Raw genomic sequence first — 9,703 nt, 5'->3', positions numbered from 1 at the left:
AGTCGAGCTTAAAGTAGTATTTTTGCAAGCATTGTCCTCAAACTTAAGAATTTTAATTGGACTTTTAATCTTAAATTCATCAAAGTCGATTCACCGGCTTAGGCACGTAAACGTGTTACTTTCGATTTAATTCATGATATTTATAATTATGTATGATTGGATGAAGTCACAAAGTGTCAACCCTATTGATAAGTAAGCGAAAGCAACTTTTTTTTAAATAACATCGATCGGATCATGCAAAGGTCTGAGACTGTAGTTGATGTGTCGAACAACGTGGCATCGGACCATGCGTTTACAGGTTAAGTTGAACTTTTTTAAACCACATTCAGAACCTCGGAGGATTCAGTTCGGACTCGGAGTTCGGACTTCGGCCGGTCAGTCTGCGCCGCGCGCTTTTCGAGTGTGGACGTATTGCTCATTTTCGCACCGCCCGCCAAAATTACGCACGTAAAACTTTCTTCGTGTCAAAAATTGTGAATCAATGGTTGTTTCGCTCAGTTGTGATACTAAAATCGTTGAATAAATCAACAAAGTGGATTTACATGGTGAATTAAAGGATGTAGATACAATTAAAAGTGGTTTGGAAGTGATTTTAAGTGAAATGTTGCTTACGTAAAGAAAGGCTGTGATTGTACGCTAGTACAGGTAAGATTGGTTGTTTTTTGTAATTAAGTATCGATAGGTTTGAAAAGTTGACTTACATTCTATCTGTGTTCATTTTTAGCGATTTTGTCCTCATTTTGGGCCGATCTAAACTGAAAATAACTTTCAAAATGTCATTTAATTGACTTTATTCTTTAATATCAGTTATCACAGCTTTTTTGTAATTAAGTATCGTTAAGTTTGAAAAGTTGAATTATTTACCTGTGTTAATTTTTAGCGATTTTGTCCTCGTTTTGGGCCGATCTTAACTGAAAATAACTTTCAAATTGTCATTTCATTAGCTTTATTCTTTAATATCATAGTTTTTATGTTATTAAGTAGCGTTATGTTTGAAAAAATTTACTTACATTTTATCTGTGTTAATTTTTAGCGATTTTGTCCTCGTTCCCGCTACTTCTACTAGGCCCGGCCTCCCTTGTTATAGGAAAGGGGATAGTTATGGAGCATAAACCCACTACGCTACGTCAGTGCAGGTTGGCGGAATAAGGAATTTATCTATCTAATCTAAACTTATGCTTAATAAAACTGTAACAGGTCAATTCTGTATATTGAAGACATTTTGAATATTTTAATTGGAGGGCATTATACAATCGATACTGACGCCAAAAATATACCTAAGTATATATAATATTTTTTTTTCGATTTCTTGTCTGTCTGTCCGTATTTTTTGTTGACCGGGCATCACTCTAAAACTACTGAATGAATTCAAATGAAACTTAGCACAGTTTGAGAACATAATACGGAGCAGGTAATGGGATACTTTTTATTGCGAAAATAAAATAAGAAGGGGGTGAAATTGGGGTTGAAAGTTTGTATGGAAAGTGCTCCATTTTCAAAGTTATAAAAATTTATCCATACCTAAATCATAAAAAATATGCGAAATGTAATATGATTCCAGAATTTTTGAAATTCAACCCCTAAAGTGTTGAAAAAGCTTGAAAGTTTACACGCGGATGAAGTCGCGGGCGTCCGCCAGTTGGTAATAAGCACAGAGTAAAGTATTACAGAGTGAATATTTACAAGCAGCGTGGTGAAGCCGGTGAAACCCATAGAGCAACAAACGTCACGCGTCTCCTTAACATCCACATAGACAAATCTATTTTCATAATTTGTTTTTCAAAATTTAACACTAACAACAATTAGGTACGTAAATTAATATAATAATCAATAATTACCAATAAAATACCTAAATACTCCTTGTTTCTGTAGTTTTTGTGAACAGTTTTTAAAATACTTACACATAAGACGCCATTTTTCTTGAATAATATTGAAAATTACTGATGCGACGGTCCTTGGTAGGAGTCGTCGAGTCTCCGCTCAGAATGAGAGGGGTTAGGCCAATAGTCCACCACGCTGGCTCAATGCGGATTGGCAGACTTCACACACGCGGAGAATTAAGATAATTCTCTGGTATTCAGATTTCCTCACGATGTTTTCCTTCACCGTTTGAGACACGTGATATTTAATTTCTTAAAATGCACACAACTGAAAAGTTGGAGGTGCATGCCCCGGACCGGATTCGAACCCACACCCTGCAGAAACGGACGCCGAGGTGATAGCCCAGTGGATATGCTATCACGCATTAATTAATTAATTCGTACGATTTATATATAACTAGCTGACGCCGCGCGGTTTTACCCGCGTGGTTCCCGTTCCCGTAGGAATACGAAGTTAAAATATATATAGCCTTCCTAGATAAATAGGCTATCTAACACTGAAAGAATTTTTCATATTGGACCAGTTGTTCCTGAGATTAGCGCGTTCAATCAAACAAACAAACAAACTTCAGCTTTATAACATTAGTATAGATAACTAGCGGACGCCCGCGACTTCGTCCGCGTAAAAATCGATGTCAACTTTCAACCCCTATTTCACATTCTATTTTGCAAGTTTTATAAATTATACCTAATAAATAGTCCACTTATCATTTTACATTTAAAAAAAATTAAGGACTTTCCGTACAAACTTTCTACCCCTACTTCACCCAGTATCGATCTCCTACCTCTACCCTACTCCTACCCTACCCGTAACCTAACTGTATCCTACCCCTACCCTACCCGTACCCTACCCTGACCGTAATCTTCCCTTTCCCTACCCCTACCCTACCCCTAACCTAGGCATACACTCCCCTACCCTGCCCTACCCCACCCTACCCCTACCCTTACACAACCCCTACCCTACCTGTACCCTACCCTACCCTACTCTATAACTTCTCTATCTTACTCCTACCCTTAGCAAAATCGGTCCAGCCCTTCGAGAGTGGTGCGATAACCAAGGGAAATAGAGACTTCTATGCTAAAATTATAATCTTTGGATCTACTTTGAACCGACTTGAAAGATTGTTTTACCAATAGAAAGCTACGTTATTTGCGAGTGTCATAGGCTATGTTTGATTATATTCCATATTCACACAGGAACGGGAACTACGTAAAAGAAAGCGCGGGGCGTCATGTAGCGGAATTTCTGCGTCTTTTAGAAATTTTGTATTATCTCCGAAACTATTTAACTAATTAACATACTATAAAGGGCAAATCTTATCTCCATGATATCCTTGTGATTATTAAATAATTTATTTTGATAAGGATTAAAGTTAAGTAGCATAAATAATGACGCAAATCTAAGTATATCAAATTTATAATTTTTAAAACACAAAAGGTACTATATCTGCTAATATATAGAAGATAGATATATGGTGTTGCGGATTTTTTTGTAGAACTTTTAAAGATACATAAAGCCTCCATACATTAATTTCAATTTTACACAATGGTTAAGGCAGCGCATGCGAATAAGTCTGTTTAAGAGGTTTTTAGTCCGACCTGTATGACAAAAACTGTGATAACTCGGAGAATATATATCATACTAATATAAAATATAGCCTATAGCACTCCCCGATAATGTAGCATTCTACTGGTGAAAGAATTTTTGAAATCGGACCAGTAGTTCCGAAGATTACCCCATTTAAATAATGTGACAAACTTACAAACTTACAAACTTTACCTCTTTATAATATTAGTATAGATAGATTAGTATAGATGAAATATGGATTACTTAAATATAATAATGAATAACACCCCTGTTTTGTTCTGGCAGCTAAAATAATCGCGGTTTTTTTTTATTCTTTACAAGTTAGCCCTTGACTACAATCTCACCTGATGGTAAGTGATGATGCACTCTAAGATGGAGGCTAACTTGTTAGGAGGAAGATGAAAATCCACACCCCTTTCGGTTTCTACACGGCATCGTACCGGAACGTTAAATCGCTTGGCGGTACGTTATTGCCGGTAGGGTGGTAACTAGCCACGACCGAAGCCTCCCACCAGCCAGACCTGGACAAATTATGAAAATCTCAATCTGCCCAGCCGGGGATCGAACCCAGGACCTCCGTCTTGTAAATCCACCGCGCATACCACTGCGCCACGGAGGCCGTCAAAATCATAACGATAGCCCAGTGGATATGCTATCACGCATTAATTAATGAATTCGTACGATTTATGTATAACTAGCGGACGCCCGCGACTTCGTCCGCGTGAAACCCTACTACTCCCACTTTACAGCTAACCTACCATACAGGGGATGAGTAAGGACTCAACCCTACCCCTACCCTAGCCCTAACCTACCCCTACCCGGCTCCTACCTAACCCTACCCCTACTCTACCCCTACCCTACCCTACCCTATCCTAGCGCCGGAAGCTTAAAAAATTGAGTAACTTCTCCCGTTTTCCCATACATTTTCCTTCACTGCTCTGTTCCTATTGATCGTAGCGTGATGAAAAGTATACTATAACCTGCCCAGGAGTATGAAGAATAATTGTACCAAGTTTCGTTAAAATCCGTCGAGTAGTTTTTGTTTCTATAAAGAACATACAGACAGACAGACAAAAATTTTACTGATTGCATTTTTGGCATCAGTATCGAACACTAATCACCCCCTGATAGTTATTTTGGAAATATATTTCATGTACAGAATTGACCTCTCTACAGATTTATTATAAGTATAGATAACACCCCTATTTTGTTCTGGCAGTTAAAATAATCGCGGTCCAAATAAACCACTGGTCAATAAATATCACGTCATTTCAAACTAGCCAAGAGCCCAGTGACATCAACACACGCATTCAAGTAGCTCGCAAATTACCTAATTAGTCGTATTTTATCCCATCATTGAAAACTAACAACGACACGCGGTTTCATCGGCGCAGTGGGGATGATGACTAGGTTTGAATTTATTATTAATTTCTATAATACACTAGCTGACGCCGCGCGGTTTTACCCGCGTGGTTCTCGTTCCCGTAGGAATATGGCGATAATATATAGCCTATAGCCTTCCTCGATAAATGGGCTGTCTAACACTGAAAGAATTTTTGAAATCGGACCAGTAATTCCTGAGATTAGCGCGTTCAATCAAACAAACAAACAAACAAACTCTTCAGCTTTATAATATTAGTATAGATTCGGGTAAATAAGGTCAATGTTAACAAATGTATACATAAAAAGCTAAGAATGTCTGGATATTTGCAAAATAAATAAAATTAAAAAAATTCAAAATCTATTATTATCGTAATTAGATGAAAATTCATACAGTTTTAGCTTCCTTACATTAAATGTGACATTCTTTAATACATGAACTATAAACATAAACGCACAAATAACAAAGATATTAGTAATTTTGTTTGACCGCCCATGCAAATCTAACGATCATTACGTTACCTATGACGTCATTAATTCGTACCATTTTGTATGGGACGTTTTTCAGGGTTGCGCGAGCGCCGCAAATCTGACCCTTCAAATCCCTGTAGCTCCGAAAGTAATGATCGCAGATACCCTGTTACTTTTACAAAATTGCTTTACTATTAGCATACTCTTAATTTATATGCAATTTTAAAATCTGTCGTCATAGTCCCGTCTCCATGGAAATCTATAGGTACTAATATTATAAAGCTGAAGAGTTTGTTTGTTTGTTTTGCTTGAACGCGCTAATCTCAGGAACTATTTGTCCGATTTGAAAAAATATTTCAGTGTTAGATAGCCCATTTATCGAGGAAGACTATAGGCTATATTATATTTTCAAAAAATTAGGGATCCTTCCTGAAACTCCAATAATGTAACCCAAAGGTGTACAAAAGTTTTGTTAACATGGCGTGCGCTGCAAAAACTATTGATGTTAGAATATCATAATGCCTAATAATCATAATCATAATTTCATTCTGAGAGGAGACTCGTGCTCAACAGTGAATATGGATTGTTGACGATGAGGAAGAGATGAGGTCTATACTACCTATACTAATATTATAAAGCTGAAGAGTTTGTTTGTTTGTTTGATTGAACGCGATAATCTCAGGAACTACTGGTACGATTTGAAAAATTCTTTCAGTGTTAGATAGCTCATTCATCGAGGAAGGCTATTATTATTACCGTATTCCTACGGGAACGGGAACCACGCGGGTGAAACCGCGAGCCGTCAGCTAGTTATACACAAAAAAATCTTTAATTACCAACTTATTTACTTAATTTGTTTAGTTATAACTTTCAAGCCCTTAACTAAGTAAATAACAATAAGTAAGTTTTATTTTAACCTTGAAAGTTTATTTTTATTTCCCAATTACTTAATTTGACAATTCTCTTAATTAGTTATAAATAACAGACAATCCCTCGTTAGTCCAGTGCTTAGCTTTAGATCACAAGGTCCTGGATTCGAGTCCGGCGCTGAACTAAGTACTTATACCTTTATACTAATATTATAAAGGAGAAAGATTTGATTGTTTGTTTGTTTGCTTTGAATATGCTCCAAAATTACTGAACCGATTTGAAAAATTCTTTCACTTTTGGAAAGCTCCGTCGCGCAGTGGTGTGCGCGGTGGATTTACGAGACGAAGGTCCTGGGTTTGATCCCGGCTGGGCCGATTGAGTTTTTCTTAATTGGTCCAGGTCTGGCTGGTGGCTTCAGCCGAGGCTATTTACCAAAGTACCGACAAAGGCGTACCGCCAAACGATTTAGCGTTTCGGTACGATGTCGTGTAGAAACCGAAAAGGGGTGTGGATTTTCATCGTCCTCCTAACAAGTTAGCCCGTTTCCATCTTAGACTGCATCATCACTTACCATCAGGTGACAGTGTAGTCAAGGGCTAACTTGTAAAGAATAAAAAAAAAAAACTTTGTATTAAACATAAAAAGTTTTTTTTTAAATTAAAACCAAAATTATTTATGCAGTTCGGCTCCTATTAGTGGACTTGTCAACACTTTGAAGTTATGGCAAATACTCCGGAGCACCCTGTATATGTACCTATGACTAATTTTTCTAACTAACCATATTATTGTTAATTCAGACACATGGTTTAGATAAACGCGTAGGTTGTGCGTAAATGAATTAACTAGAATTTGTATGAGGTAAATTGATGGTAAACTCCCTCTTGGTCCAGTGATTAACCCATGTGGTTTAAAATCACGAGGGTTCGAGTCCTTGGTTGGAGTGTGAAATGAATGACGGCCTCCGTGGCGCAGTGGTATGCGCGGTGGATTCACAAGACGGAGGTCCTGGGTTCGATCCCCGGCTGGGCAGATTGAGATTTTTTTAATTTGTCCAGGTCTGGCTCGTGGAAGGCTTCGGCCGTGGCTAGTTACCACCCTACCGGCAAAGACGTACCGCCAAGCGATTTAGCGTTCCGGCACGATGCCGTGTAGAAACCGAAAGGGGTGTGGATTTTCATCCTCCTCCTAACAAGTTAGCCCGCTTCCATCTTAGACTGCATCATCACTTACCATCAGGTGAGATTGTAGCCAAGGGCTAACTTGTATAGAATAAAAAAAAAAATATTGCACGATTGACAAGAACAAACAAATCAAATTTAATATATGAACATTTTTGATGGCCATTTTTCTGCCGTGGCTAGTTACCACCCTATCCGCAAAGACGTACCGCCAAGTTATTTAGCGTTCCGGTATGCTGTGGATTTTCATCCTCCTCCTAACAAGCCTGCTTTCATCTTAGATTGCTTTCACTGATGGTAAGTAATGATCTTAGATCATCACTGATCGAAGTGTTGATCTAAGATCATCGCTTACCATCAGTGAGATTGTAGTCAAGGGCTATAGATCAAACACTCGAACCCAAGACTCCATGCTTCGAAGTCTACGGAACCATTGAACCGACGTAGCAGTTACTGGTTTCTAATTGCACTAATTACAGTGTCGCATTCAAAGTCTCAGTGTAACCACGTTTAACTAAACTAGAAAATGTGAAAATTGCTCCGGAAGAGAAGATCTGTTCTATTAGCGCTTGGATAAAGCGCATTTACTACTTACGATATTCATTATATGTATATATTTTTTATATATCATACACAACAACCTATAAACGGCTCATTGTTGAGCACGAGTCTCCTCTCAGAATGAGTGGGGTTAGACTAATAGTCCACCACGCTGGCCCAATGCGGATTGGCAGACTTCACACGTACAGAAATTTCTCAGGTATGCAGGTTTTCTCACTTTGTTTTTCCTTTATCTTTATTTTCAATATTTCATCATCATCATCATCATCATATCAGCCGATGGACGTCCACTGCAGGACATAGGCCTTTTGTAGGGACTTCCAAACATCACGATACTGAGCCGCCTGCATCCAGCGAATGTCTGCGACTCGCTTGATGTCGTCAGTCCACCTGCTGGGGGGTCGACCTACACTGCGCTTTCAATATTGACTGAAACATAATATCCTCAGCAACTTATTTTTAGGGCTATTGCGTATTTGCCATATGTTTCTTTTTTTTTAATTTGACCTATAATCTCATTCCCCTCCAACTAGTCGGGAAAGACTGTATTAAGGGTGGGTACGACAATAGATCAACGAGCGGGGATCGAACCACCACCCCTCAGTGATGAGTCCGACCGCTCTTACCGTTGAGCTATTGAGGCTGTGATTGTATTTAAATCAGTAAACTCCAGTCTGAAACGGACATTTATCGTACAGTCGTGTTGTAGTCGTATCGTAAGTATAAAACAGCGCCGCTAACGCGCGGATCACGCGATGTGACGTCACCGAACGCACCGCAAGCGTCACCTGCATACTGCCAGCTCATACGTATGCCTCAGACCAAATCCCTATGGACTTGTACCGCACCCAAATTCACCAACAAAATTGCTGTCTGTATTTTAGGGGGACAAGGAACGAACTCACACATCAAGAATATTTAACACCAATAAGCAAATTGTGTCCTTTTTTATGTTCATAAATCTATTTATTCAGCAAATACATATTAATAATGAAATTAAAAGTAAGAATTAGTATATTACGACAGTGATGGCGCAGTGGGTAGTGACCCTGCTTTCTGCATCCACGGCTGTGGGTTCGATTTCCACAACTGGAAAATATTTGTGTGATGAGCATGAGTGTTTTCCAGTGTCTGTGTGTATTTATACATTATCTAAGTATTTATATGCAGTATATGAATGTATATTAATATTATAATATCAATTATTTTAGTACCTATAACACAAGCTAGTGTATGCTTACTTTGGGGCTAGATAGTGTTTGTTTAAGTATATTTATTTATTAAATTTAATTACTTACTTAATTAATTTAATTTTACGCACAAGTTGTGCGTAGTGTAAGAACTTAACACATCGCTTAGATTCGTCACACGGAATATTCGATTACTTGATCGATGTTTTGCTGTTCCAGCTGAAAAATAAATGAAGTTAAAAATATGTACTTGCAAATGAAACGTAGTTGATATTTTAGTAAACCAGAAGTTTTTTATGCCATTCAACTACACAAACCGGCATTTTAGGGAACTCTTTACACGACGAAAATAATTACAACATAGTTTTTATAAATGCGTTAGATCGTTGATCTTATATTTCGACGGAGAATTAACGTCTAGCAGGTCCCTATATAATTCGTCTGAATGCGTTAGATCGTTGATCTTATATTTTGACGGAGAATTAACGTCTAGCAGGTCCCTAGTCCTAAGTCGTCTGAGCCGTATACATAGTACATACCAATGAATTATGGGCATATTTATATTCTCGCCGACGCAAGGTCAAT

At 38.1% G+C, this 9,703-nt stretch overlaps 1 protein-coding gene across 4 annotated transcripts in view; it reads left to right on the top strand.

The window, feature by feature from the left end:
• Positions 1-315: 315 nt before the first annotated feature.
• Positions 316-9,703, top strand: part of LOC112045804 (uncharacterized) — an 87,081-nt gene continuing 77,693 nt past the window's right edge. The window contains exon 1 of one of the 4 annotated variants that reach the window (XM_024082144.2): positions 316-645. The gene's annotated coding sequence lies outside the window, so the exon portion shown is untranslated. The remainder of the gene's footprint in view (positions 646-9,703) is intronic. The other 3 variants (XM_024082146.2, XM_052889734.1, XM_024082145.2) reach the window with 3 other exon arrangements.

The sequence above is a fragment of the Bicyclus anynana genome, chromosome 26 (genome assembly GCF_947172395.1).
Source record: "Bicyclus anynana chromosome 26, ilBicAnyn1.1, whole genome shotgun sequence".
In the NCBI taxonomy this organism is placed as follows: domain Eukaryota; kingdom Metazoa; phylum Arthropoda; class Insecta; order Lepidoptera; family Nymphalidae; genus Bicyclus; species Bicyclus anynana.
This window is presented reverse-complemented; position numbering and strand designations above follow the sequence as displayed.